The sequence below is a fragment of the Pelophylax lessonae genome (genome assembly GCF_965119305.1).
Source record: "Pelophylax lessonae genome assembly, chromosome: 1".
In the NCBI taxonomy this organism is placed as follows: Eukaryota; Metazoa; Chordata; class Amphibia; order Anura; family Ranidae; genus Pelophylax; species Pelophylax lessonae.
In genome coordinates, this window is record NC_138768.1 from 88,721,973 (window position 1) to 88,747,530 (window position 25,558).

The following is a 25,558-nucleotide window of genomic DNA, read 5'->3' on the forward strand; positions in this document are numbered from 1 at the left end:
AAAACTGACCAAATGGGAAAAGGCTGTTGGATCACGTTGGCTCGGTGTGAAAAAAGGTTGGTGTGCCCAGTGAATTTGTTAAATACTTATTTAGGGTTTAGACCAAGAAAGGAGGGTTTCCTATTTATTCACCAGGATGGTTCGCCTTTGACAAGATTCCAATTCCAAGCAGTTTTGAAGAAAGTGGTAAGATATTGTAAGTTGAATGATTCAGTCATATCCTCGCATTCATTCCGTATAGGAGCAGCCACTGAGGCTGCAAGGTTAGGTTTAAATTCTGATAAAATTAAGCAAATTGGTAGATGGAAATCGAACGTTTTTAAATTATAAGTGAGACCTAACAATATTTTTTGACTTACCTAGGTATCCATCGGATACCTAGGTGGATAGTCGGCCATTCATATATATTTTGGGCACACAGAAGAGCTGCTGCTAGAAGCTATACTAAATCCCTTGGTCTGGATAAAAAATTATATTCTGTTTGTTGGCATGGTATTATGGGAATGGTGTGGGCGGATCTCCTGGCTGAGTTGGGAACTATGGCGGATATGTATTCCCACCCGGATGTACTATTGGTGCACCTGGGTGGGAATGATATAGGTCATAAGAGAACGTTGGATTTGGTGTTTCAAATGAAGCACTATGTTCGAACGATTAAAGCTCTATACCCTGGGTCAGTGATAATTTTCTCCGAGATTATACCCAGGTTACAATGGTCATGTTTAAGTCTTTGTCGTTATGGGGAAAAGATTTGTAAAAGAATTAACAGGATGATGGAAAAGTTCATGTCTTTGGGTTATGGTTTTTCATTTCGCCATTTAGAATTGGAAGGTAGCATTAAAGGGTTATATAGAGCCGATGGAGTTCATTTGTCCGATATCGGACTTGATATATTCAACAGCAATCTTCAGACATGCATTGAGAAGGCCGCGGTATGGGGGTAGACAGAGGTCGTGCAAGGTGCACATCCTCTGTCTGTTTGGGGACAGTGTAATAATATTGTGTTATGGTTATTCAGCTCGAGCTCTAATAGCTGAGTTGAAAATTTGTATGGAAGTCAAAAGTTATAAGTCATATCGTTATGAGTATGAAGTTGAAGTTTTAATAAAGTGTATATTCAAACCAGTTTATAATGGCCGTGGCCAAAATTTTGCCATTAAGAAGTCTAGTTGTGTGTTTATTTGCATGTCTGAAGATTGTTTAAGAATAAATGCTGCGTGTGATCCCATGCACAATAGTACTAAAAACGTTGTACACTGACTGCATCCATGTTACGTACAGTTCATCCTGTTGAGGGAACTTCCCGAAATTGTTTGTTGCAGGTATACGTTAAACATAGACACTGGCCATGGGTGTATTGTTTTAAAACAAACTTAATAAAACAGAAGTGTAATTATTAACAGAGAATTCAGTGCATTGACCAGGTGGTATATTGACACACTCTACTTAGAACAGTGACGGCAAAGTATTGACCCCCATTTCGCTGGAGAAAGTGGAGTTTTCCAAAAGGTAAGGTTTATGCTTTTGTTAGTTATTTAGAGTTGATAGATGAAGATTGGTATTTATACACATTGATGTTCCCTTATTCCAGATGCAGAACATATAAATATATATATATATATATATATATATATATATATATATATATATATATATATTTTTTTTTTTTTTTTATTAGAAGTAGGTAATTGCCGATCCAATGGAAAATTAGTTACTAACAGCTAAACAATAAGTAAGCAAGACATGCTAGTCGTTTTCAGTTACATTTGAGAGTTTTCTAAATTTTCCCTATTTTATTCCATTCTGTCTTACATTAAATATTTTTTCTGACAACCAAAGACAATGAAGTTAGGTCTAATCAAGAAATAGTAACTGTGGGGAGGGTATATTTACACTTATAGTGGGCAATGCATTGCTCAACTTCATGCTTCAACATCAAAAATTGCATGTGATCTTTATTTTTTGTTGCAGGGAAAAGCTCAAGTCTACATGTGTGTGTGGCAGTGAGTTAGGATAATCATTAGGTGTTTATTGATGTGCAGATATGCGTTCAGAGCCTTTTGGGGATAAATTGGTTTACCCCATAATAACATGCACAATATATATGTGCTACACACTAGGGATGATTGAAAGGTTCAGGTCGACCATTGGCTGTTCGAAATTCGGCCGAATTCCGAATTTTTGCAGTAAAAGTTCGGAATTCAGCCACCAGAACCACCCAAAATGCAATGTGACAGGAACTGGGCTTTAAAAGCCCATGATTGGACCAGAAACGTCAGTAAAAGCCAATTGAGGGGGCAGGAGTCTGCTAGGAATGTGATTGGAGTGACTACGGGGTCCAGAGGCCAATCAGTAGTGAATACGCCCCTCAGTATATAACATAGCCCCGCCAAACCTCTAGCACTGTAAGACAGGGGCTGTGGAAGAGAGTGGAAGCATTAGTGTTACTCCTGCTGTATGGAGCTGTTCTTTTAGTGTAAGGAAAGGGATATGCAGTGTAGTTAGGGTACTATATACCACTATAGTTAGATTCAATAATATCGTTTATACGTATATGTATACACACACACACACACACACACATATATATAAAAAAGTAAAACACACCAAACACACTGATACATTGCAAAATAAAATAAATTCACATTAGTATGCCCCCCAGTGCCCTTTCCTGCATTTTTTCTGTACTTTTTATGTACAGTATATGTATATATATATACATATATATATATATACATACACACATATATATATATATACATACACACACACATATATATATATAGACCCCTATACAGAAGTTCAGATGTCATGCCTGCCTCCAAATGCCTGAAGAACGCCTGAAACAAAAACACCCATGTGTGAAAGGAGGGTAACACCATCCCTGCGCTACTGAAATTCTAAGAAAAATAATCTGTTTTTTTTTTCTAGTTCTGGACATGCTACATAGCTGAAACTTCACAGGTACACTTTTTAGACCCCTCAGACACTAAATCCAAAGAAATCTCTCTTTTTTTTATTTTTAATAATAATTTTTTTCAATAATTGGCTCTCTATCAAAAACGACAATTTTTTTGCCTGATTCATAGTCCCTGGGGCATGACCCAGAACCCTAGGCACTTTTTAGGGGCATTTATTGGGTTTTAGGGCTTCAAAATGGTGTTTTTTTATTCCAGAAGTTCGGGTCCCATTGATTTCAATGGGGTTCTGGAATCCGAACCGAATTTTCGGGAAGTTCAGGTGTTCTGGCCGAACCAAACTTTTCAAAAGTTCGATCATAGCTACTACACACATCAACATGAGTTTAAAATACTTGGTAATACAATTCCTTTACAATTAGCGCTTCTTTATTCATGAAACTACTTGCACATTACCTGGTCCCACTACCCAGAGCTAGATTATAAACCATGCATCCTACACAGATGGCTAAGACCTGGTGGATTTCCAGGGGGGGCAGCTACAACCCATTATGCTCAGGCCGTAAACCAGGGAGATATTTCTTCTGATGGAGACTTCACGAGGGATGTACCTGTCATCAGTTTATGTCTGATGGGGTCAGACCAGTACAGACATTGCAAATGGAGTGGCTTTTCTGCACCTACTGTAATCCTTATTAATGTCAATTGGAGGGATGGTAGGCAAAGTCACAGATTGCAAGGAAAACTGCTGCCTGAAGAATCTTTACATTCAACACTTGTGGGTGTGCCCTCCACTCCGTGCTGTGATTCCTTCCACTGACTCAGAAACTGTGAAAATTCTGAAGGCACCCTTAAATGAGAAGTACAGCCAAAGCTTGTTTGGCTGTACTTCTCCTGTGGATCACAGAAGTGCAGATTGTTCTGCACTCCTGTCACCCAAATTTAGCAGACAGCGGGCTGAAGTCCGCTGTCTGCTGACATTGCAGATCACGATCATGGAGTCGGGTTCAGTCTACATCCCTGGACTAGCACCCGGCTCAGCCTCTCAGTGAGCCGCTGAGAGCCTGAAACTGTGTAACCTTGCGCTTGTGGTAGTTGAAATCTAGGTGATTAAAGTGCTCTAATTTGTGTGCAAACACATAAACAATTTAAATAGATGCAACCTGTGCAAGCTGCTTGCTGCAAGAAAAAGTGCTAGTGCTCTTTGGAAATGACTACTGGTGGTTGCAGCGCTGCTTGAAAATATACTGTGCAAATGCTCTTTATGAAAAAATATGCATATAAATATAAATATAAATATTAACTTCAAAATTCATAAAAAAATATATAAAAAGTGAATGAATTCATATAATATAAGTATTAAAATATAAAATGTCCATAATCAAATCCTTCAAAGGAAAAAAGTGCTTCAGTGCTTACTAAGTGCTTGATGTGGGGTCACCCCCCCTGGTTATCTACTTACCACACTGTGGTTAAAAGCAGGCATGAAATGCTGATCTCAATCTATGCATAACTTCTCTGGTGCTGTTGGGAGGATTGTTGCCGGTAAGATCCTTAGAAGTGGTTATTAATCCCGAGTTTCCTCATAAAAGAAAAAGCTAATCATAATGAAGATCATTTTAACAATCATTTATTGAGGTAAACAGGGGTATACTCACAAACATATTAAAATCACACGCATGTACAAAGCTCGGCACGGTGGTTCGCTGCTCCCGCCTGAGCCAGCGGCTCCCGCCCTCTCCACAGTCCAATGCTCCAGTGAGTGAGTTGGGAGCAGAGCAGAGAGCAGCTGACAGCTCTCTGCTCAGGGAACTGTAATGGCTCGGCTCTCAGTGTCACAGCCTGCAGAGCGATGCTGCATCCACCTAGGTAAGTATGAATCTAAAAAAAATAAATTAAAGTCCTACTTCTCATTTAAGCCTAGTACACATGGACCAAACGTTGGACGACATTGGCCGTTTCAATAAAAACCAGCTGACATTCGGCCCGCGTGTATGCCTGCTTTTATTAGAAGTGCATGCTGGAAAACCAGCGGCCGACCAACTCCAGATCAGCGCTCTCAGTCAATGGCTGAAAGCACTGACCGGAGTGTCCTGGCGGGGGAGGGGGATTGGGGGGCCGCCCCCTGTCAAAACACAATAGCTCAGCAGGGGAGATAACTGTACTAACATTGGATTGTTAGTACAGCAGCTCTGGCCTGAGCTGTTTGTTTTTTTTTTGTTCAACCCAGCAAGTTGAACGGAAAAAAAAACCTAACAAACGGTGTATACCGGGCTTAATTTCCTGAAAAAACTGAAAGCTGAAGGAACGGGCGACAAGACAGATTAAAAGTCAATCTGCCACCAACAATTAAAAATGGGTGTACTTGCATGCTGCTATGTTGTGCTATTGAGTTCTATAAGACTACAGGGGGATCACTCTAAGGAAGAAACATGACCCTGTGGTGTAACGCGTAGGGCAGGGGCCAATCTGTCATCACGCTGCGGCGCGCATTGTTAGAATACCGTTGAAATACTGTGTGATTGTCTTATACCCGCACTGTGAGGACTGATAGCTTTTTACAGTTTGGTGCACTCTAAGCACCAGGAAAATGTGAGTGTTTTTATACTTAGTGTTTAATAAATCGGTTGTTTTTAAAAGATAAAACACTATTTCCAGCTTTCTCTCCTTATGATTTGGGCGTAATGAGAGAAGTGTAAGAGACGGAGGATTCTAAACTCAAGATTGCCACCAAAGGAGTGAAACAACATAAAATAGATCCCCAGAAAGGGACGAAAGCGCATATAGACCTTTGGTTGGTCTTATCCCCCAGGTGAGGGCACCTCGGATAAGGGGATTATCACTAATGTATGTGGATGATTGGAGCACATAGTGGGGATGAACACTAATTTAGCTCCCTGGCGGTATTCCCGAGTGTGGCTCGGGGTGGAATTTCAGTGCCATTAGCGGTAACCCCGAGCCACACTCGGGGTACCAGTGTACGGCGGCCGGATCTTCCGCCTAATGCTGTGAGCCCCGGCTTCCGTTCCCTGCGAGCGTCGCGTTGCAGGGGGGTGGAACCGGCAGCAAATCCAAAAAGTAAAACACACTGATATATTGTAATCCTATTGGATTACATTACTAAATACAATAAATTGACCTTAGTTTGCCCCCCAGTGCCCTTGCCTGCAGTTTTACTCTACTATATATATATACAGTATATATACACACATATATATATATATATATATATACATATATGTATATATACATATACATATATATACTTTAACCGGTTGCCGACCGCCGCATGACTATATACGGCGGCGGTCCGCCCTGGCCAGGCAAAGTGACGTATATATATATATATATATATATACGTCACTAGCCTGTCACTTCCTTGTGAGCCAATAGCGGGCGAGCGTCATTGGGAGAGGAAGTCATTGTCCGCCGGTCACTCGCGATCGTCCTCCGTGAAGGAAGAAAGGCAGGCGGCTAATGTAAACAAGCCGCCTGTCATTCTCCCCTGTGTAGGAATGGTGATCATACGGTTCTACTATGAGGGACCGTTGATCACTGTTCCTACACTAGTAGCGATGTCCAATAACAGTAAAAAGCACACCCCTAGGGACACACTTAACCCCTCCTTCCCCAATAAAGTTAACCCCTTCCCTGCCAGTGTCATTTTGCAGTAACAGTGCATATGTATAGCACTGATTACTGCAGTAATGTCACTGGTAACCCCAAAAGTGTCAAAAATGTCAGTCAAGGGTCCGATCTGTCCGCCGCAATGTCGCAGTACCGCAAAAAAATCGCAGATCGTCGCCATTACGCGTTAAAAAAAAACACCAAAAATAACAGAAATATTTCCCTTAGTTAGTAAACGCAATAACTTTTGCGCAAACCAATCAAAATACGCTTTTTGCGATTTTTTTTACCAAACATATGTAGCAGAAAACAAATTGGCCAAAATTGTTAAAACATTTTGATTTTTACATTTTTTTTGGGGGAATTTCATATAAAAAAATGTGAAAAATATTGTTATTTTTGCAAAATTTACGCTCTTTTTTTGTTTATATCGCAAAAAGTAAAAATCGCACAGGTGATCAAATACCACCAAAAGAAAGCTCTATTTGTGGGGAAAAAAGGACATCAAATTCGTTTAGGTACAGCGTCGCACAACCGCTCAATTGTCCGTTAAAGTCACACAGTAAAAAAATCGCAAAAAAAACCCTGGTCAGGAAGGGGGTAAAATCTTCTGGGGCTTAAGTGGTATACTTATTTATAGTTATTTATTATATTGTAATTTATGATTACAAATTTTATGTGTTACAAAATTTATCATACCCGAGATGTTATAAAGAAGAACGAACAGTAAAAAAAAAAACCATAATAGTTGGTTTGGGCTGCTCATTCTTAAAAATTGCATTCAAAATAATTGTACCACTTTCAGCACCCAAAATCTGAAATAATCATACCGCTAGGGAGGTTAAGGAAGCAGTCGCTTGGATATGTGAACACAAGCCTGTTTTTTATGAAAGATTAAGCATATTGCAAGCAAATTCATAGCAAAGGACATTTTATGGACTGGTACATTGTTTGTTTTCTTTATGGTATATATGGTTTGATATGATATGGTGATTCAGAAAATTGCTATGCAAACAGATTTAAAGGGATATTAGTACTTTTTTTTTTTGGAGCGCGGAACCACTTTTTAATATCATTTTATTATAATCTACCACCAACAGTTTAGACCCTTCCACAGTTTCAACAGAAATTGTTGGTGGTGGGTGTCATTAATCTATAGGGTTGTATCTGAGATTGCAAGCTGGCTGAATATGGCTGAAAGTGTCTGAAACTGCCTGAAAATTGCCATGTGTGTGGCCAATATAAAGTCATTAGGGTATATCTAAACCCAAGAACAAAAAGTCAATATATTGCAGCTAACCAGTCCTTAGATATAGCAGCTGCATTAGTTTCCTTTTTTTTTCAGGCTAAGAATATTTCCTACAAGTACAAAAATACCTGTTGATTTGCCAGAAACCTAGTGTCCTTGTCACTTCTTGTTTGCTGAACTGAAATCTCAAACAATGTTATCAGCAGGGGAGGACTGGGCCAGGGGGCAGGGGGGCAATTGCCCCCTGGGCCACTCTGGTGCCCTGTAAAAAGGCTGCACCGCTTCTGCCACAGACATGCCTAAAGGATTCCTGGTGAAGAGAAGTAAAAAGTCCCCACTGCTGACCTACTGAGTGCGGGATAAAGACAAGGACCGAGCACAGGCCTCCCCCCAGCATTGATGGTGTAAACTGTTTCTGAGCAGAGGCCGGTTCTGTGCCCCACTGGAGACTCTTCTCCCTCGGCCAGCCCCAACCAAGCTGTCCCAGCTCCTTCCAACCACCCCCTGCTGGCCAGGTTGGGAACCCGGATTCAGCCGGTAAGTAGAGAGTATCTGGAGCAGGGCTTCAGCTTGGAATGGGTATCAGGAGGAGGCTGGGAAGAGGGAGGGTGGGAGGGGGAACGAGTCGCTGCACCATGGGGCCTCTGGTTTGTACTTGCCCCCTGGGCCGAAAGTTGCCAGACTGCCCCTGGTTATCAGCCTTCTCAGCTATCTTCTGTCAGTGACAAATTCCCACACTTTTCATGTAATGGAGATCGGTAGAGCAGCCAAGGGTGGGATCTCTGCTCCTCCATGGATACAGTACAGTGAGTAAACGTTGTCACCCTAGGACAGGAAGTGGTTTACTGGCAGGATCACCAGGTGAAAAAAAAGAGAGGAAAGCCTGAACAAGAAAACTAATGCAGCCACTACCTTTGAGGAATAGTAAGCTGCTATTTATTACACTCTTGTTTTTGGGTTTACATATGCTTTAACCACTTGCCTACTGTGCACTTAAACCCCCTTCCCATCCAGACCAATTTTTAGCTTTCAGTGCTCTCACACTTTGAATGACAATTGCGCGGTCATGCTACACTGTACCCATATGACATTTTTATCCTTTTTTTTTTCACACAAATAGAGCTTTCTTTTGGTGGTATTTAATCATCTCTGGGTTTTTTATTTTTTACAAAAAAAAAAGAAAAAAGACAGAAAATTTAGAAAAAAAAAAACGTTTTTTTTATTTTCTGCGAGTAAATTTTGAAAATAAATACATTTTTCTCCTTCACTGATGTGCGCTGATGAGGCGGCACTGATGGGCACTGATAGGCTGCACTGATGGGCACTGATGAGGTGGCACTTATGGGCACTGATGAGGTGGCACTTATGGGCACTGATGAGGAGGTACTAATATGCCGCACTGATGAGCACTGATAGGCGGCACTGATAGGCGGCACTGATGAGCACTGATAGGCGGCACTGATGAGCACTGATAGGCGGCACTGCTGGGCACTGAGAGGTGGCACTGCTGGGCACTGAGAGGTGGCACTGAGAGGTGGCACTGCTGGGCACTGAGAGGCGGCACTGACGGGCTGCACTGATGGGCACTGATAGGCGGCACTGGGCACTGGCAGAAGGCACTGATGGACACTGACGGGTGGCACTGATGAGCACTGATGGGCGGCACTGATGGGCAGCACCATCAGTGCCCACACTCAGTGCCCATAGTGCTGCCAGTCAGTGCTCATCAGTGCCTAGATGAGCAGGCACTGATGGGCACTGACTGGCAGCACTATGGGCACTGATTGTGGGCACTGATGGGGGGCACTGTGGGCACTGATGGTGGGCACTTTGTGTATGTTTTTTACCTTGTGTAATCAGGGCACTGGTGATCAGTGCCCTGATTACATTCCTCTGTGTCCCCGACGGCTGATCGGCTCTGCTCCTTCCTCACACTGCAGTCTCTGTGTGAGGAAGGAGCGCTGGCGATGAGAGATGATCTCATATGTTTACATATGAGATCATCTCTCATTGCATGGGCCGATCACGTGGTAAATTGGCTGCTGTGATTGGCCATTTACCACGATCTGTGATTAGCTGTGTCCAAGGGACACGGCCAACACAGCTTTTCCCCGATGCGCGCTCACGGGAGCGCGCGGGGAGCGTGTTACTGGGAGGCCGTTTAAAGACGGCCTCCCGAAAATTAGAGTCCGCGCTGCAGCCGTACTTCGGCTATAGCGCGGACCGGAAGTAGTTAAAATACATACAAGTACAGAGAAGTGTGCTCTGGACACAATGACACTTTCTCTTTGATAATCAGAATGTAGCCTAATTTTTTAATTCTAGTAAAGGTATAGGGTTATGCACATTCCACACATGTTTAGGTCAGAGAAAACACTGAAGATATGAGGCCCAGTTTACAGTTGTGATTGTGGAACAGTAAAAACCAGTGGTTGAGCAGCGTTTTTAGGCGTCTCCCCCCCCCCCCCCCCATCGAGCTGCAAAGGCCGCTGTACAGAGGTATATACATGCCATGATGTGGTAATAATTATCTTGTCATGTTCGGAAGGCAATACCACCTGCCAAATGCAACCCATTCAAGAGAACAGGGCCACAGGGTGGTGCAGGCTTTTAGGGGGTTAAAACAGGCCATGAGAAAGCGACACAACACCGCCTTACCATCTGTCAAAAGCCCTTTAAAAAGTGATATATCCTGGATCACTCTTCAGAGGACAAAAGCAATTTTAAACAAGCCATTAGGGAATTGTCTTCTTTTCAACAAGGCACCTGAAAAACAAAAAATGTGAATGTGTGATCCTTTCACGATTTACTGGATCCTAATATACACTATATTACTAAAAGTATTGGGACACCTGCCTTTACAAACACATGAACTTTAATGGCATCCCAGTCTTAAGGCCCGTACACACGCACCGATTGTTGGCCGTAAATTTTCGGTCCAACGTCCGAACGGCCGATTGTCGGCTTGTTAGTATGATGCTTCCGACAACCGACTGTGACTTTTCGGCCGAACAAAATCTAGTGTGCATGCTATAAAATTTTTGTTGGCCGTCAACAGAACGGCCGATTGTTCGTCAGTCAGTACAGATTTCGGCAGACAAAAATCTACTAATCGGAACACACATGATCGGAACCAAATAACGACCCGGAAGAATATTCTCAAGAAAACTAGCCATTTTATCAAGAAAGAACTTTCGTCTCGCGGCAGTCCAAAAAATGTTTGAAATGCGGAGCACATGCTCATCTTGGTAAATGTGAGAAGAAGGAAGATGCTGCTCATAATTCTATACTTTACAATTAAAAAGGCATGTGTTCTGTTACGATGATGATAATGATTTGGCTATTCTATATGGTGGATCAAATTTAAAAATTAAATAGTTTAAACTCTTCACCATTCTCTTTGTATTTTGACTGCAAAGATCTAACTATTGATATGTCCCTTTATTCATTTTAGAATTAATGTATAAAACATATATTGCTACTTACTCCCAATATTCTACATTTTAAAAAATAAAGATAGGCAAGTAGTTTTTTTAACATCATATTTATTTTAGAAAAGAAGAAAATCCAACATAAATATATAAATACTCTCCGTATTTTAAATATTAAAATAAAAAAGGACATTTCCTCCTCATATAAATTATAAATAAATAAAAAGGGCTAACACAAATAACAGGGTCAAAATTAGGGGCAATTATAATTGGGTATAACGAAAATCATGGGGCCATGAGGGGATGTTGGGATCAGGAGGGCATATTGCCACTGACTGCCTGGGGGTTCTGGGGAGCGCAGGCTGAGCGGAGGTCTAAAAAATCACTAAACACTGTTTTTTGCGCCCCCCCCCCCCGGCCTGCGCCCCTGGCGGGCGCCGGTCTCGCCGACCCCTTGCTACGCCCCTGTTTACATAAAGGGTCAATTATGGTCTTGCTAATTATTTTGTTCCATCATTATATTTATTGCAGACAATATATTGTGAAATGCCATACCTGTGTCAAATTGGCCTCCAGGATATCTTCCTCCTGGCTGGCATCAAATGAGGGCTCTGCTGACGTGGAAGGGAGCGTGGACAGGGATGGCCTGGATTCCTCCTGGTCCATCAGGAACCTGAGGCTTTCGAAAAATACCACAGACGTGGTACATAGACCTCCGCAGCAGCAGCAGCTCCAGACCTCTCTGTAGATTGAATTTTATTCAGCTCCCTTTTGTAAGCAGTACGAATGCTGCTTATTTTGCTTTTAACTTAGTCGATGGTAGCCTTGGGATTTGCAGTTTTGTAAAACTCCACTAATTTTAAATAGGCCTCTTGTTTGAGCTGCCTATTTGAGTAATCTTTGGTTTTCACTTGCCACAAACAGGGCAGTTTCCTGTATTCATCTATGAAGAGTTGTAAAAACTCAGGTGTGGTGAATTTGTCCACCATTATGAAGTACAGTATATGCCTGCAAGACACAACACAACACAAAACATAGTAAAAGAGCATGTATTTTGTCACATAATAAAGATATTCCCAATATAAGCTGTATAGGGCCAAAAACACCCGCTTTTGAATCAAAAGTCGTACCTTTGTTTGTGGTGAAGAATTGTGATTCGCAGATCGATCGTGCTCCTCCAAACAATTTGTCCGATAGCGAATCGTCGACCGAAAGATCTGGCGTCCTTTAAAGACAGCGCATGCATCAACTCCGCCTCCAGTGGGGGGCTGACGCAGGGGCGTGTACGTGCCGAAAATTAGGCTGCATGCGACACACACACACACGCATGAGTCAGCGGAAGATTCTTTGCGAAGCGAACATGTCACAATCTCATAGTTCCACAAGTGAAGGCCGAAGTGGTTGGGCCACCAAAAAAACGAAAGCAACACCTATGAGCAAGGGGGAAATGGTGGAGATGGTTGCCATACTTCAGAAACAGGACTATGATGGTAGGTTGGATAATTATGAAAGGCCCAACTCAAGAAAAGACCGGATTCTGGACAAGGTGGTTGCGTGTTTACAAAAAAAGTATGGTGTTGAGCGATCAAAAGACCAAATCCGCAAAAGATGGTCTGATTTGAAGCATCGGGAGCAAGATCAGCTTGGTCACATACATCATATTCTTAAAAAAAGTAAGTTTATTTATTTTATCAAGCAATATGTTTTGGGTCGATTTGGTGTATGTTGTATTAAAATGTATAGATTACAATGTATATGAAAACTTTAAAATTATTTATTTTCTTGGTCATGTCTTGATTAGATCGATCTATTGATGATTTTTTTGTATATTACATTAAAAGACAGGATCCACAGTAAACTATATATGCATTTGATTGCAACGAATTTTCTTTATTGCAACAAATTTTCTATGCAAACATTCATATTATTCCCATATTATTTTTGTAACCTTTAAATAGGAGAAAAACGCAAATTAAAACAAAAAGAATGGGAAAAGAGGAGGAGAGGTGCAGCGACTGTGTCAGCTCCATCCACATTGGATGAAGAAGCAGAGGACATGGGCCCAGATGCTGGCAGACATTCCCAAAAAGGTAATTGTTTCCTATGCTGAGTCAAACATTAATATCCCAACTTTTAGGAGATAACCATGTACATGTATTAATATTTTATAAGAAAATAGCTGTCAAGCAGTGCACCATGTCCTATCAAATTTTTTTTTAAATCAAGAAAAGCTTTATTGAGAAAAATTCACACCATGACAATCAGAAAGAAAAACTGTCGGATGGCAGCTTCAAACCATAAACAATACACAATCCACACCATGCCATATTCCCCCCAAGGTTATCACGGTTAAGTACAGTGCGATAAACACAAAACATTTTAAAATATTACATTAACAAACGTTCCAGAATAAGATCATCAGGGGCCATGCCCGGGCTGTTCAGCCACACACCCCATACCTTAGAAAATTTCTGAGGCACCCCCCTATGCTGGTAGATAATCTTCTCCATACGTAAAGTAGAAGCCATCTGTTCCAGCCACATCCTATATGTAGGTGGCTCCTGCGCTATCCAGTGTCTCAGGATCAGTAAACGGGCCTGAAAAAGTGCCCGAATAGCTGCCTCTCGCAGAAACTTATCTTCCACTACCGCTTCCAGTATCCCCAAAATGCACTGTCTGGGATCCCTAGGGATATCCACCCCCAGAGTTCCATTAATGGCAGATAGCACCGTGGACCAGTATCTGTGCAGCTTTGGACATCTCCACATCAAGTGAACCAAGTCCCCCACCTCTCTGCGGCATCGTCCACAGAGGTCATCGCCACGAAGACCCATGGCATAAAGTTTCAGGGGAGTGTGATGCACTCTTAGCAGGATGTAAAGCTGCGACACCTGGTGTGAGGCATTGAGAGAGCAGCTACGAACTGCCTCCAAGGCCTCCTCCCACTGTTCCCCCGGGATCTCTCCCACATCCATGCTCCAGCGGTCACAAGCCTGGCTCGGATACCTTTCCAGGAAAGATCCCAGAAGAGAGGCATAGCAGCCTGATATGAATCCCTTGGTGTCCGTAAATTGTTGCATAAGGAAGAAAACAGGGGTTGGGGACAGGAAAAGCTGTCCCATAGCTGCCTGTGCCCGCCATGCGTGCCGTAATTGGAAATAATAAAACCTCATAGTGTCCGGGAGCGAGAAGCGCTCCTGAAGCTGTTCAAAGGTCAGCAAGGACCCCTCCCGCACCACATGTGTAAGGTGTGTCACCCCATACACTCGCCACCTGTCAGCCTGGTCCACCTTACGTAATTCCGGATAAGTCTTATTGTCCCAAAGCGGGCTGAAGTTAGTATAGCCCAATGCTCGCTGAATTTGTTTAGTTTTGTCCCATATTTTTTGTAGTAATCTATATGTCGGGAAGCGCTTATTAGGTTTAGAAAAAAGTTGGGCCTCAAGTCCCTCCGGCACCCCGTGCGCGCCAACAAACCACTGCATAACTGTCAGTGCCGCGCCAGTACGCGACCCGGATACCGCCCCCACCAGATGTTGCAGCTGTGATGCCAAATAGTACAACCACGGGTTAGGAAGGGCAAGGCCCCCCCCATCACGAGGCTTCTGTAGCTGCTCCATACGTACTCTAGCTGCTTTACCTTTCCACATAAGGGTCCGGAAAAGAGTGTTAACTATGCGAAAAGTTTTCAGTGGAATGACGATAGGAGAATTATGGAGGAAATATAACAATTGCGGCATCAATACCATCTTTATAAGGTTTACCCTACCGGCTAGTGATAGCCAGAGTTTGTTCCAAGTCCTGATTTTGTCCCGAAACCTGGTGAGAAGGGGGCTAATATTGAGTAAGCTATACTGGGTCGGGTCCGCCGAGACCATGACCCCCAGGTATTTAAACTGCTGGACCAAGGGGACCGGGCAATGTGGACCCAGGGAGGGGACATCGGTCCTATCCAGTTGCAAGAGGGACGATTTGGACCAGTTTATAGTGAGTCCGGAAAACCGACCGAACTCCGTAATAACTGCCATGACCGATCGCAGGGAAGCATCGGTGTCACCCAGCGCCAGGAGCATATCATCCGCGTAGAGCAGGACTTTATCCTCATATGGTCCATACCGGAACCCCGTGATGGATTGCTGAGCTCTGATACGCGCCGCAAGGGGCTCTATCGCTATGGCAAATAATAGGGGTGATAGCGGGCACCCCTGTCTCGTCCCCCTTCCCAGTGAAAAGCTTGCGGAGACCCTGCCTCCCTCCCTAATGGTAGCAGTTGGTTGAGAATACAGTAACTTCACCCATGATAGGAATATAGGGCCAAAACCAAAGGATTCCATGGTCGCCCAGAGATAACCCCACTCCACGCTGTCAAATGCCTTATTGGCATCCAAGGACAGCAGTGCCCTCTCCCCCGCGTTATCCGCCGGCGTCTGAATTGCTACAAACAGGCGACGCAAGTTAAGGGCCGTAGATCTATTGGGCATAAAGCCCGCCTGGTCTTCATGAATGATGTGTGTTATGACTTTGTTAACTCTACGTGCCAAAACTTTAGCCAGTAACTTGACATCCGCCTGGAGCAGAGAGATGGGTCTGTAAGATCCCGGGTCCGTAGGAGACTTATCTGGTTTAAGTAATAATATGATGCTAGCCCTGGTCATAGACTCCGGAAGGGTCCCCACCTCCCTTGCCCTCTGGAACACCTCCAATAATCTTGGCAATAACAACCCAGAATAATTTTGGTAAATTTCAGCAGGAAGGCCATCATCTCCAGGAGCCTTAGATCCCGGAGAGAGGGCCACCGCTTCCAACAACTCCTGTTCCGTAATCGGGGCCTCAAGCTGAAGCCCGCGAGCCCGCGAGGAGTAAAGGTCCCTATAAAACCTCACCAGCTCAGCCATAATTTCATCCTGCTTGTTAACCAAAGCACCATCTGGCAACCGGAGAGCCCCTATGGGAGGAACCGAGGGGCGTGTCCCCACCATTCTTGACAGCATACGGCCCGTGCGTTCCCCTTCTTCATAAAAGGCTGTTTTGGCAAAAAAACGCTTTTTGTCCGCCTTGGAGCGAACCTCCCCAACCCACACCGACTGGGCCGAGAGCCATGCCGCCCTCGTAGCATCAGTGGGGTTGTTCAAGTATTCCTGCTCCAGCCGCTGTGCGCACTGGGACAGTTGTTCCTCAAAGCATTTAGACTCGGTCTGGATTTTCTTAACGTTAGCAATGAGGGCCCCGCGGAGAAAGCTCTTAAAAGCCTCCCACCTCAGGAGCACATCCCCGAAGTGGTCATGCTCCTCAAAAAAGTTTGCTATGGCTGCTGGAATGTCATTATCCGGCGGAAATAGTTTCAGCCAGAAGGCATTCAAACGCCAGGGAGCTCTACGCAAGTCCACCCGAGGGCGAACCTGCAATTTGACCACCAGCGGGGAGTGGTCCGAGATCCCCCTACGGGCATACTCAATGTCCTCCACCATGGCCACAGCCTCCCTGGTACCCACACATAAGTCTATACGTGACAATGCAGAGTGTGTTTTGGAGAAGCATGAGAACTGCACCGTGTCAGGGTTTCTAAGGCGCCACACCTCAGACCAATCCATCTCCGTCAAAAAGCGGGAGAGAGCTGTACTTCTGGCTGCTCCCCCAGAGGGCGGTGGAGGGTGTCTGTCCCTGGCAGGGTCCAGCACCCCATTAAAGTCCCCCATAACAAACAATGGCAGTCCAACCTTGTCCATAGTAAATTGAAGGAATTCCCTGAGCACCCCAGAGGAGAATGGGGGCGGAATGTACACTATCGCTATAACACACATAACCTGAAAAAGCACGCAATGTATGAACACATACCTCCCCTCAGAGTCCACCTTGACCCCCAGTTCCCGAAAGGCCAGTGACTTGTGAATCAGCACACTGACCCCCCTGGAATATGAGGAGTGGGTGGAGTGATAGCCCCATCCCACCCATGCATACCGAAGGCACCCAACAGAGTCCCCCACCAGGTGAGTCTCCTGCAGAGCAATAATAGCCGGGTGGTACTTTCGTAGCTGGTGGGCCACCATAGCCCGCTTGAGTGGGCAGCCCAGGCCTCGAACATTCCAAGAGACTACCGGTACCCCCTCCATGTGAAAAAAATACAAAAATGGCTGAGAGAAGACCGGGGGCCCCCTCCAAGGCAACCAAGGCAAAGACAGAGAAGGTCCTCTGAGGAGTTCTGGTGTGGAGATGTGACAGCTTGACATTGTCCAGTGAGACAGGTAGTGTGAATCTTCCCAAAAACGAAAAAACAAAAGTCAGTGAAACTGAAACTCAGTAGGTCAAGGCACAACGGCACCCTGACAAAGAACTGTCGGAAAACTGGCGGCTCACTCCAGACGGGTTCGACCGCAGCCCTACCGTCCAGAAGGGAGCCAGCCGGCCAACATGCACAATGGTGCAAACATAGAAGCAGGCCCCAAAGCAGAGCCGTATAAAAACACATCTTCGCTCGTCAACACTTGCCATAGTCGGAGCTGTAGATTCCGAATCTTTCACGGTGAACGTCCCCGGCCGGGTCAAAAACAGACAGCGTGCAAGAGCACGCGCAAAATGTGGAATAGCCCCACTTCCGATAGATGAGGTCACTGAAAAAATCCCTATCACTCTCCAGGCTCATCCCTCCTCCTGCGACCGAGAGCCGGCTCGTGAACATCCAACCAGCTCGCCGCATCCGCAGCTGTGTCAAAGAAATGCGCCCTGCCTTCCGCTGTAACTCTCAGACGGGCAGGGTACAGCATAGCATACACCAGGCCAATTCGACGGAGACGTTTCTTCACGTCAAGAAATTTAGCCCGTTGTTTTTGTACATCCGCTGAAAAGTCCGGGTAAAAGGACACCCTGGCTCCATTGTATCTGATATCTCCCTTTTCACGGGCAAGACGTAGCACCTTCTCCCTGTCCCGGTAATGTAAAATCTTGGCGAGCATGGGCCTGGGAGCATTACCAGGCAGCGCCCTGGTAGGAACACGGTGTGCACGTTCCACCGCGTATAAAGGAGAAAAGGACTCACGCCCGAAAATTTCGCATAGCCAGTGTTCAACAAAGTCCGTGGGGTCCCTGCCCTCCACCTTCTCAGGTAGCCCCACGATACGAACATTATTTCTACGCAGGCGGTTCTCGATGTCATCCGTCTTATCCCTGTTAGCCTGAGCCTGCCTGGCCGTTTCCCTGGATTCTGTTATTAACCACTTGCCTACAGTGCACTTTCACCCCCTTCCTGCCCAGACTGATTTTCAGCTTTCAGCGCTCTCACACTTTGACTGAGAATTACTCAGTCATGCAACACTGTACCCATACAAAAATTGTGTCCTTTTTTTCACACAAATAGAGCTTTCTTTTGATGGTATTTGATCAATACTGGGTTTTTTATTTTTGTGCTATAAATAAAAAAAGACTGAAAATATCGTGAAAAAACGCATTTTTCTTTGTTTCTGTCATAAAATTTTGCAAATTAGTCATTTTTCTTCACAAATTTTGGCCAAAATTTATACTGCTACTTATCTTTGGTAAAAATAACCCAAGTAAGTGTATATTATTTGGTCTTTGTGAAAGTTATAGAGTCCACAAGTTATGGTGCTATTCATTGAAAATTGATCACACTTGATCACACCTGATGTACTGAAGGCCTATCTCATTTCTTGAGACACTAAAAGGTCAGGAAAGTACAAATACCCCCCAAATGACCCCTTTTTGGAAAGTAGACATTCCAAGGTATTTAATAAGGGGCATGATGAGTTTTTTGAAGTTGTAATTTTTTCCCACAATGCTTTGCAAAATGAAGATTTTTTTTTTTTTATTTTTTTTTTTTTTACAAATTGCCGTATTAACAGGTTATTTCTCTCACACAGCACATGTATACTTGCAACTACACCCCAAAACACATTCTACTACTCTGCCTGAGTATGGCGATACCACATGTGTGAGACTTTTTCACAGCCTGGCCACATACAGAGGCCTAACATCCGAGAAGCAGCGTCCGGCATTCTAGGAGCACAAATTACACATATCATTTCCTGACAACCTATCGCACTTTTGAAGGCCCTGGAGCACCAGGACAATGGAAACCCCCATAAAATGACCCCATTTTGGAAAGCAAACAGCCCAACGTATAATTTTTGAGGCATAATGAGTCTTTTGAATATGTCATTTTTTTCCACAAGTTTTTGGAAAATGTGGAAAGAAAATGAAAACACATTTTTTTTACACAAAGCTGTCCATTTATGCAATATTTCTAACACATCGCATGTACATAGCAAAACTTGCACCCCAAAATACATTCTGCTATTCCTCCTGAGTATGGCGATAGCACATGTGTAACACTTTTTCACAGCCTGGCCACATACATAGGCCTCACATCCAAGTAGCGCTTTACACAAAGTTGTCCATTTATCCACTTTAAGACTGGGCCTATTTTTGACACTTGGTGTTTACAAGCTAAAATAATTTTTTTTGCTAGAAAACTACTTTGAACCCCCAAACATTATATATTTTTTTTTAGCAGAGACCCTAGAGAATAAAATGGAGATTGTTGCAATATTTTTTATCACACCATATTTGCGCAGCAGTCTTCCAAATGCGATTTTTTTGAAAAAAATTCACTTTTTTGAACTAAAAAATAAGAAAACAGTAAATTTAGCCCAATTTTTTTCCATAATATGAAAGATAATGTTACGCCGAGTAATTAGATACCAAACATGTCATGCTTCAAAATTGCGCATGCTCACAGAATGGCGCCAAACATTGGTACTTAAAAATCCCCATAGGCAACATTTTAAAAATTTCTGCAGGTTACTAGCTTAGAGTTACAGAGGAGGTCTAGGGCTTAAATTATTGCACTCGCTCTAACGATCGCGGCGATACCTCACATGTATGGTTTGAACACCGTTTACATATGTGGGCGGGACTTGCGTATGCGTTTGCTTCTGCGCGCGAGCTAACGGGGACAGGGCGCTTTAATTTTTTTTATTTTTTTTTTTCCTATTTATTTTATTTATTATTTTTTTATTTTTACACAGTTTAAAAAAAAAAAATGTTTTGATCATTTTTATTCCTATTACAAGGAATGTAAACATCCCTTGTAATAGAAATAGGCATGACAGGTCCTCTTTATTGTGAGATCTGGGGTCAAAAAGACATCACACCTCACAACTACACTAAAAAAGAAAAAAAAAAAAAAAAATTGTTGAAAGAGGGAAAAAAAAAAAGCAAAAAAAAAAAGCGGCCCTTTAAACCGGTTGCTAGGCAACGTCTTTTGACGTAGCTCCGGTCCTCCAAGACCATAGAGTTGAGTGAGGGCCATCTTGCCCTCACTCGACTTCCTGTCTCTGAGGATCCGGGACCGGATAGTTTTCTCCGCTGCCGGCGGGTCCGGTAAGCTGGGAAAACGTCTGGGACGCGGCAGGAGGGGGGGGGGGGCACCTCTTCCCCTGCACCGTAAGGGTAATTCCGCGGCGAATCCGCCACTGGGACCACCCTTATCTGAAAGCCGACCGCCCGCCGTTTCAAAAAATACCGGGGTTATGGGGGCTATCTGCTGCCATAACTCCAGTATTTAGCTTTTAATGGCCGACGTATATAGTCGTTAGGCGGTCAGTAAGTGATTGCATGTATATGGCAAACAGGTGACGATGACTGACGGGGTGACAGGTGACGATGACTGATGGGGTGACAGGTGACGATGACTGATGGGGTGACAGGTGACGATGATTGGTGAGGTGACAGGTGATGATGATTGATGAGGTGACAGGTGACGATGATTGATGGGGTGACAGGTGACGATGATTGATGGGGTGACAGGTGACGATGATTGATGGGGTGACAGATGACGATGATTGATGGGGTGACAGATGACAGTCACTGACGGGGTGACATGTGACGATGATTGATGGGGTGACAAGTGACGATCACTGATGGGGTGTCAAGTGACGATGACTGATGGGGTGACAGGTGACGATGACTGATGGGGTGACAGGTGACGGTGATTGATGGGGTGACAGGTGACGGGCGATGGTCACTGATGGGTGACAGGTGACGGGCGATGGTGCATTGCTGATGGCAGTCTCTGGTGACCGGTGAACTTTAGGCTATGTTCACATGTGAGCGTAGTGATCACGGTCAGAATCACTGCGATTCTGCCCGTGATCCAGAAATCATTGCAAATTGCGGGACGCCTGTGCGTTGCCCGTGATTTGCAATAGCACCCCAAATGCTGTGCGATGTTGCTGCGATTTCCGCCTGCCGAATCGCGGTAACATTGCGCAAACAACGCATGACGCTCCAAAGAAACTCTTGTACCTTTTTTGGGCGTCATGCGATGTTTGCGCGATGTTACCGCGATTCGGCAGGCGGAAATGGCGGCAACATCGCACAGCGTTTGGGGTGCTATTGCAAATCAAGGGCAACGCACAGGCGTCCTGCGATTTGCAATGATTTCCGGATCGCGGGCAGAATCGCTGTGATTCTGCCTGCGATCGCTGCGCTCACATGTGAACGTTATGGGTGTCAATTTCTGGGCACTGATGAGGTGACTGTTGGGTGACAGGTGACATTGGGGGGGGCTGAGGACTGTGTGGGGACATTTATTAGTGTGATTTTACTTTTACAGGTACACAGAGCAGTAACTCACTGTTTCTAGTTCTTCTCCCCTCATACTGGAAACTGTATGAGGAGAGAAGAGCTAGTAACACTGAGTTACTGCTCTTTGTTTACATTTTCTGATCGGCTGTGAATGGATTCACAGCCGATCACATAGTAAACAGTCACTGTCAGTGACTGTTTACTACCGCCGGTGACAGCTGTGTTCCTACGGAACACAGTGCCACCGACATGACCGCGCTGCGCGCTCCCGATCGCGCATGCGCGGTCATCTAGTGGGCGCCTTCATTGTGATCGGCTGTGTCATTGGAACACAGCCGATCACGTGGGAAACAGCCACGCCCATTGGCTGTTTCCCCCCTGCCGGTGACGGGGGGTGTCCCGGGGACACCCCGACACCGGCAGTGCAGGGCGGCGCGCACGCGATCGCGCGCCTGCCCTGCTTAAAGTGCCGCCGTCATATGACGGCGGCCCAGGATAATGGTCGCTCCGCTCCGCCGTCATATGACGGCGGGCGGGCGGCAAGCGGTTAAAGTGGGCATCTGGTCCTCCAAGTCTCAGATGCGACTTTCTGCAGCTGTGGTGCGTTCCCGCATTTTTTGTAAATCCTGGCGCAAAAGGGCTACCTCCTCCGTGAGACCCCCCAGTCTGTCCTTGACAGTGTTCACCGATGCCGTGCATTGCTGTACAGCCTGAAGAATGCGACTCAAGGTGGGCTGAGTCCCCGTCAACACGTCACCCTCCAGCCCATCACTGAACTCCGACTGCTCAGGCGCCTCCAAATCCCCTGTGCCCTGTTGAACGTCCCCGAGTACCTGAGCTCCAGCCGAGGGTGCAGACACCACATCAGTAGGTCCCGGGAGGTCACAAAGTTTCTTTGCGTACAGCAGGATGTCGCCAGCACTGTCTTTTCCCCCTGTGCGCACTGTTTTGGGTTTTGTGCCCGTGTCCTTCTGCTTTTCAGGGCCGCGAGATGATTGCTGCGGAGTTCCTATGCCAGTTCCATCCTGACTGGCTGAGCCAGGGACAGGGCTATTCTTTTGCTTGCTCCCTCGGGTCATTGCTGCGCCCGATCGGGACATGCAGAGTCCGTGTGGGTCAAAAGACAGGTCAGGGCAAGCAGCAGGCCAAGGGGGGTATGTACAGCTGCCCACCAAAGTCACCTCCGCCAAGGCGCCTCCGCGATCGGGCGCCCGCCGTAGGAAAGGCCGCGGCTTCTGCTGTGAACTAGGCCGCAGTTCGGATCTCCGCGGAGCGTGGTCCCTCGCGGAAAATACAACCAGGGATAGGCAGCTGGGATGAGTGAGAGTCCCCCCTAGGCGAGCTGGAGCCCGATGATGGGCGATAGAGGCAGGATGGCGGCCGATGGTAATCCGGCGGAGCGGAGCTCACCCCACGAACCTGGACCTCAGGCTATCCGGCTCTCATCCGGGATCTAGAGGCAGCGACAGACTCAGGGCACTTCCCTGAGAAGGATCAGACCACAATCTCAGGTATTCCGGCCGGGAAAGGATGCTTTTGCAGGGTTATTTGTGGGAGCTCCGTGAGCTAGGTCTGCTCACATGCCCGATCCGGCCACGCCCCTTCGTCCTATCAAATTTACCTCCTGTGAATTTTATTACATGCCACATTTTTATTATTATGTAGATAAAGACAGTAGTCCCGAGTGCAGCATGGTGGAGCCAACAAGTGTGCAGCCACCACAGCAACAGGAAGGTTGGTAGGCCCAGATTTTTTGGTAGTGGGATACTAAAAATATGTGTATTTGCGATGATTGTTTAGCCTTCTATTGTTGGATTTCATTAAAAATGTACATTGCAGAGGTTCCCTCATGTGATGTATGGGATGTGTCACCTCCAGCTGGTTCTGATGTGGAAATGTCGGAAGCAAAATCTCGTGCCAGCATACCAATCAGCCTTGCAAGCACTTCTGCAAATGATCCAGATCAGGAAGCAAGTGTCAGGGGGGCAGTTTTGTGCCCAAGTAAGTTTTTTTTTTTTTATGTGTTTTCAAGTGTATTTCTCATTTGCTGTATTTGATGTAATGCTTCAAAGGAACTACCTGTTTGTTAAATAATGTGAATCAGGTGCGCTCAACTTCTAAATTATGTGTCAATTATATAATCATATAGTGTCAAATCTTCTAAAGTTTTCTTCATTTGTGTAGATTTGTCATTATATGATTATATATTTGACACATTATTTAATTTTTTGGTGCACCTGATTCACATTTTTGAACAAAAATATGTTTTTGAGGTTTGCTGGTTTTTAGGCCCCATGCACACGGGGCATTAGAAAAAACGTATGTCAAAGCTAGTTCGGACGCCGGAAAAAGCAGCTGTAAAAACGTGCTTTCAGTTGTTTGTTCAATTAGCGTAATAGCCACGTTGCTTTTAGCATCGTTTTTTCCAGCCTCCATTCCAAATCAATAGTTCCCTATGGGAGCCTCTTGATTTGAATGGAAGTCGCACCGTAACTCGGATCAGGATTATCCGACTTGCGGGGCACTTGCGCTGTGAGATTCTTGAGGGGGAACTCCACGCCAAAATGGGAAAAACCGCCGTGGGTGTCCCCCCTAAGTTCCAAAGCAGGCCCTTTGTGTCTGGTATGGAATTTGAGGTTAGGCCCACACCAAAAAAATGGCGCGGGGTACCCCCTAAATCCATACAAGACCCTTATCCAAGCATGCAGCCGGCAGGCCAGGAAAGGGGAGGGGACGAGCGAGCGGCCCCACCCCCCCTGGACCACACCAGGCCACATGCCCTCAACATGGGGGGGTGTTGGTGCTTTGGGGCAGGGGGGGCTCATAGGAATCTTGAAGCACCCTTTAACAAGGGGTGGCCCCCAGATCCTGGACCCCCCTCCCTATGTGAATGGGTATGGGGTACATAGTACCCCTACCCATTCACCCCATAAAAGGAAGTGTATGTGAATAACGACAGGAGATGTTTATGAAATGTTCTTAAAATTCTTCATCCGGTCTTCTCCACTCTGCTCTTCGGATCTTCGCCTCTCCGCTCCTCTGCTGTCCAATCTTCTGCTCTACTGTTGTCTGCTCTTCAGCCCTAGGCTCTTCTTCTCCCTCCTGTCCTCCTCTGATGCAGTCGCCGATGATTATGCCGGTCTCCGGTCTCTGCAGCTTAATATATATCAATTAGGGGCGTGACCTCTCGATGACATCATCGGGCGGTCACGCCCCTAATGGATATATATTAAGCTGCAGAGACCGGAGACTGGCATAATCATCGGCGACTGCATCGGAGGAGGACAGGAGGAAGAAGAAGAGCCTAGGGCTGAAGAGCAGACAACAGAAGAGCAGAAGATTGGACAGCAGAAGAGCGGAGAGGCGAACATCCCTAGGGCTGAAGAGCAGAAGAGCAGGGTAGGTACTAACTCTTCAGTAGTTTAAGATGAACTTGACCCCAAATGTTTATATATTATGACCTCATCTAGTTGCTTGGCATGTACTTAATATTTGAATTTTTTATTAACAGGTCATGTTATTCCTAGTTGCACTATAGCCAGGATGACAGTTGAGGCTCTACAATGCTGCTCAGAGCTTGAAAAAATGAAGGAGGCTGCAACAGCCTTACAAAATAAAATGCGAGACTTTGTTGACATGCTCGCCAAATTTTAAGCTAATTTGTACAGATATTTTATTGGTTTTTATTGGGATGTTGTTGTTTTTCCCGATGTTCGTTTTAAATTTTATGGCAT

General features: G+C 45.2%; 1 long non-coding RNA gene across 1 annotated transcript in view; it reads left to right on the forward strand.

Annotated features, from left to right (window-relative positions):
- The first annotated feature begins 1,437 nt into the window (after positions 1 to 1,437).
- LOC309551203 overlaps positions 1,438 to 25,558 on the forward strand; it is a 105,896-nt gene continuing 81,775 nt past the window's right edge. The window contains exon 1 of the long non-coding RNA XR_014225060.1: positions 1,438 to 1,509. This is a non-coding gene — a long non-coding RNA (uncharacterized lncRNA). The remainder of the gene's footprint in view (positions 1,510 to 25,558) is intronic.